Genomic DNA, 6,000 nt, shown 5'->3' with positions numbered 1-6,000 from the left:
TTTTTTTCCTTTTTTTTCTTTAAAATTTTCCATTTTAAATTGGTTATTTCTGATTTATATATGTAAGACTCTAAAGTGCGATGGTACTCTAAAGTGTGATGGTCACGCTAAAGTACGATGGTCTACGCTAAAGTGCGATGGTGTCAGACGCTAAAGTGCGATGGTTGTTTTTTTTTAAGTGCGATCAGATATCACGCTAAAGTGCGATGGTATGACACGCCAAAGTCCGATGGTGTAACGGGAATGTGGTTCAGTCAATGGTTTTCGTTTGTTGCTGAGTTCCTATTACATTTTCGTTTATTGTTTTATTTATCAAGCCGTAGTCTTTCTCTTTTGAATTGTTTTACACTGGTCATTTTATAACCCTATATAACTTGTTATGCGGCATGGGCCAAGGCTTTACGTTGACGGCCGTATGATTATTAGTTGCATACATGAACGACATTTGGGGTTGGATTGATAGTTTATACTACATCTTCTTATTTTTATTTAAAGTACGATAGTTGTCCAAAAAGTGTAATGGTTAAACTGCAGTATAGTGGGTATATCCGGAATTTAGTAGAACCCCACAATGGGTTGTTCGATTTGTCTGAAAATTTCAGAGCTGATAGAAATTGACCAACTGAACAATTTTATCCCAGGTCAGATTTGCTCTAAAAGCTTTAGTTTTTGAGATATAAGCCAAAAACTGCATTTGACCCTTATGTTCTATTTTTAGCCATGGCTGCCATGTTTGTCGATGGATACAAACTTCGGATACAATTTATAAACAAGATACCCTAAGGAACATTTATTTAAAGTTTGAAGGTAATTGGCCCAGTAGTTTCAGAGGAGAAGATTTTTAAATGTTAGCAAACTTGATGAACAAATTGTGTAAAATTGTCTTTAAAGGGCAATAACTCCTTAATGAGTCAATTGACAATTATGATCATATTAACTTTTTTGTAGATCTTACTTTGCTGAACATTATTGCTGCTTACAGTTTATATATATATCTATAATAATATTCAAAATAATAACAAAAAACTGCAAAATTTTGTTAAAACTACCAATTCGGTGGCATCAACCCCACAATGGGTTGTTCGATTTATCTGAAAATTTCAGAGCTGATAGATCTTGACCAACTGAACAATTTTACCCCAGTCAGATTTGCTCTAAAAGCTTTAGTTTTTGAGATATAAGCCAAAAACTGCATTTGACCTCTATGTTCCATTTTTAGCCATGGCTGCCATGTTTGTCGAAGGATCAAAACTTCGGATACAATTTATAAACTAGATACCCTAAGGAACATTTAGTTAAAGTTTGAAGGTATTTGGCCCAGTAGTTTCAGAGGAGAATATTTTTGAAATAGTTTACGACGACAGCAGACGACGATGACGGACGCCAAATGATGGCATAAGCCCACATGGGGCCCTTCGGGCCCCGGTGAGCTTAAAACGAGAAACATGAAACACTTATGAACCATATAAACAAACGACAACCACTGAACATCAGGTTCCTGACTTAGGAGAGGTGCAAACAAATGCAGCGGGTTTAAACGTTTTAATAGGTACCAACCTTCACCCTTACCTGACACATAACTGTTAAAATTATGGTAAGAGTTGACGTTTTTTACTATAAAAATTCGTAAGGGTTCCGCGGAACCCAGTGTCTCGCCTACTTTTACTGTTAATCGCAGGCTCAACAAAAATAAGGAAGTAAATCAATAAAAATATTCCTCTTGATACTATCTTTTGATTGTAAGAAGCTTCTGTCCAAGTTTGGTGAAAATCCAGGATAGTTTATGAATCTAATAAATGTTTAAAAACTTTAACTGCAGACTGAATGTAATGTTAACTGGAAGAAAACAAAATTTCCTTCTAGATACTAGCATTTGATCATAAACAAGCTTCTGTCCAAGTTTGGTACAAATCCAAAATAGTATAAGAAGGTTATTAAAATTTTAAAAACTTTAACCACAGAGTGAATATGTTGTTTCCTGGCAGAAAATCTACGTCCATTTACAAGTAAAATACGGAAAAAATGGATTTATTTTTTTACAAAATTTCCTTCTAGATACTATCTTTTGATCATAAACAAGCTTCTGTCCAAGTTTGATACAAATCGGAAATAGTATAAGAAAGTTATTAAAATTTTAAAAGCTTTAACCACAGAGTGAATGTGTTGTTTCCTGGCAGAAAATCTAAGTCCATTTAAAAGAAAAATAAGGAAAAAATGGATTTATTTTTTTACAAAATTTCCTTCTAGATACTATCTTATGATCATAAACAAGCTTCTGTCCAAGTTTGGTACAAATCCAGGATAGTTTAAGAAAGTTATTAAAATTTTAAAAACTTTAACCACAGAGTGAATGTAATATTTCCCGGCAGAAAAACTAAGTCCATTTATAAGTAAAATACGGAAAAAATAGAATTTTATTTTTACAAAATTTACTTCTGGATACTATCTTATGATCATAAACAAGCTTCTGTCCAAGTTTGGTAGAAATCCAGGATAGTTTAAGAAAGTTATTAAAATTTCAAAAACTTTAACCACAGAGTGAATATTTGTGGACGCCGCCGACGACGACGACGACGACGACGACGACGCCGACGGAATGTAGGATCGCTATGTCTCGCTTTTTCGACTAAAGTCGAAGGCTCGACAAAAATGGTAGAAATTCTGAAATTTAGAAAAATTAAGTTACAGAACGGAAACTAAAAATTTTGCAATTTTTCGATGTATAAAGTGGCATAACTCGATAATGATTAAAGTGACGCCACCAAAATTCAACTTGATCTGTGTTTTGTGGTAAAACGCATTGTGTATAAGTTTCATAACATTTGGTTGAGGCAACTTAAGTTAGAAAACGGAAACTAAAAATTTTGCATTTTTTTCAATTTATAAAGGGGCATAACTCGAGAATGATTAAAGTGAACCCACCTAAATTCAAACTTGATCTTTATTTTGTGGTAATAAGCATTGTGTATAAGTTTCATAACATTTGGTTGAGGCAAACTTCAGTTAGAGAACGGAAACTAAAATTTTGCAATTTTTCCATTTATAAAGAGTCATAACTCTAGAACAGTTAAAGTGACACCACCAAAATTCAAACTTGATCTGTGTTTTGTGGTAATAAGCATTGTGTATAAGTTTCATAATATTTGGTTGAGGCAAACTTAAGTTAGAGAAAAAAAACTAAAAATTTTGTAATTTTTCCATTTATAAAGGGGCATAACTCTAGAACAGTTAGAGTGACACTACCAAAATTCAATCTTGATCTGTGTTTTGTGGTAATAAGCATTGTGTATAAGTATCATAACATTTGGTTGAGGGAAACTCAAGTTAGAGAACGGAAACCAATTTTGGGACGTACGTACAGACGGACAAGGGTAAAACTTATGCCCCCTCCAATACTGCGGGGAACAAAAAATAACATTTTAAATAACAATCTTTACATTAAACGTATCAAAAACAGAATTTAATATTGGTAAAACACTTTCACTGACCTAAATGGAAAATTAATATTTAAATATGTTTTCCAAAAGGTTTCATACTTTTATATTAAAGATGACACAATTTTGTCAGTTATGTAGTCCAGAGTTGGGTTTGTGCATACATTTTTTTATTAAGCCTCAAATCTGTGTCCCTTTCAACAATGCCATATTTGCCGACTCCAAAACGCCATCAATGAATAATTTTTGTTGTCAAAGACATTAGTACTACTTAAATTCAAAAGAAATCAATATAAGGCCATCAAAAAGTCAATGCATGTTGAACTATGTATTTAGGAACCAAGTTTCTCGCAATAATAAAATTATTAAACAAAACTTATACTAACTTCCCATCTTTCAGTCAGTATAAAAAGCCGTATTATCAAGTTAAAATTTTTAAATCGAAGAAAAGTAGTGAAAACAAGAGTGTGAAAATGTGTTTTTCTCTCAATACAGACATTTTAACCATAATTGCTCTTTTGGTGTAAAAAAAAAAGTAAAGAAGACTTGAATTACAAACTAAACTCGAGTACTTTTGAGTCTTCTTGTTAGTTGAGTTTTGAACTTTGTGTCGATCTGATGAGCCAAGCCCTTTCCAACTGATTTTTAGTTTGTTCTCATGCTGTATTGTTACACATATCCCATATCATGTGGGGAAGGTCGAGCGCTTAAACCTGACTGCATAAATTTCTATGTGCCGGTCAAAAGTCTTGTCACATTACTGAAAGTCTACTTTACTTAAGAGGACACGGATTTCAATACATAGATGGCCACATTTCAGGTTCACTACGTCATGCGACACAGAACTGTGAAAAGGTCAGATTTGATGCTTGACATAAGGCCACATATTTGAGTGTCAAAACGTCATGGTACACAGATTCCAGAAAGGACACAGAATTGAGGCTGCACGTCATAGATTTGACTCTTACATATATAATATATGCTCATAAATATCACAAATTTAGCACAGTAGAATGATTTCTTCAAACTTAATATAAAATAAGGAAATGTGGGGTAATTCCCAATGGGACATTTGTAACTATCCAATAGTACATATTACTTGGATTTAAGTAATTGTCACTGTACAGCAAAACACATGCATGTCCCATATAGTCAGCTTTAAAAGGCCCGACATGAAAAATGTAAAACAACTCAAGCAAAAAATAAAATGCTTCGCTGAGCGCAGCCTGATACGACAGCAGAGGTCGAACCCTGAACAGTTGGGACAAATTTGGACACAATATTCAAGCTTGATACTGTCTGAATTTGGATTGTGATAAAATTTTTGACATTATATAGGTTTCTGACACAACATAAATGTGGTCAAAGATCTTTCAAATCTATTGCGCAATACTGTGCAATGGAAGATTTCTTCTTGAAAATTTTCAAAAGTTCGAAATATGAAAAATTTTGAAAAAAAAATATGAATCCCCTAAAAAAATTGGGAGAAAAATCCTCCACCCCCCCCCCCCCCCCCCAACTTTTTGAAACCCTCCTTGGAACAATAACCCCATTACTCAATCCCAGCCTTTCCTTTGTAGTATGGAACCTTGTAGTACAATTTTAGAGAGATCCATACACTTAAACACAAGTTATTGTCTGGAAACTAGAAAATGCTTGTTTTTGGCCCTTTTTGGTCCCTAATTCCTACATGTTTTGGGCAATTAACCCCAAACTCAATCCCAGACTTTCTTTTGTGGTATGGAACCTTGTGTTACAATGTCAGAGAGATCCATACACTTACACACAAGTTATTGTCTGGAAACTAGAAAAATGCGTTTTTGGCCCCTTTTTGGAACTTAATTCCTAAACTGTTGGCCCCATAACCCCTTAGCTGAATCCCAACCTTCTACTTGTGGTATTAAACATTGTGGTACAATTTCAGAGCAATCGAAATACTTATACACAAGTTATTATCCTGAAACTAGAAAAATACTTGTTTTGGGCCCTAATTCCTAAACGGTTGGGACCATCATCCCCAAAATCAATCCCAACCTTCCTTTTGTGGTATTGAACCTTCTTGAAAAATTTCATAGAGATCCATTTACTTAAACTAAAGTTATTGTCCAGAAACCAACGTGTCTTCGGACGACGATGCAGATGACGACATCATACTATTATACGATCCCAAAAATTTTTTTGGCGGTCGTATAAAAACCAACTGCCTGATTTATGACAAAACAATAAATGAAATAAATGTGGATAGTGTCCACATGTGGACACAGATGATGCCCCCGCTTGCATATCATATAGTTATAAAGGGACATAACTGAAGAACAGTAAAAGTGACGTTATCCAAATTTAAACTTGATCTGAGTTTTGTGTGTAAGTCTCATAACATTTGGTTGAGGCTAACTTAAGTAGAGAACAGAAACTAAAAATTCAGCAACTTTTCTATTTATAAAGGGGATTAACTCAATAATGGTTAAAGTGACACTACCCAAATTCAACTTGATCTGTGTTTTATCAGTGGAAGTCAAAATTAAACATTGCATTGTATAAAGCATTGATTGTAGTTGATTTAACT

This window comes from Mytilus californianus, unplaced genomic scaffold (assembly GCF_021869535.1).
Source record: "Mytilus californianus isolate M0D057914Y unplaced genomic scaffold, xbMytCali1.0.p SCAF_8, whole genome shotgun sequence".
NCBI lineage: Eukaryota > Metazoa > Mollusca > Bivalvia > Mytilida > Mytilidae > Mytilus > Mytilus californianus.
The sequence above is the reverse complement of the archived record's forward strand: the minus strand, read 5'-3'. Positions refer to the sequence as shown.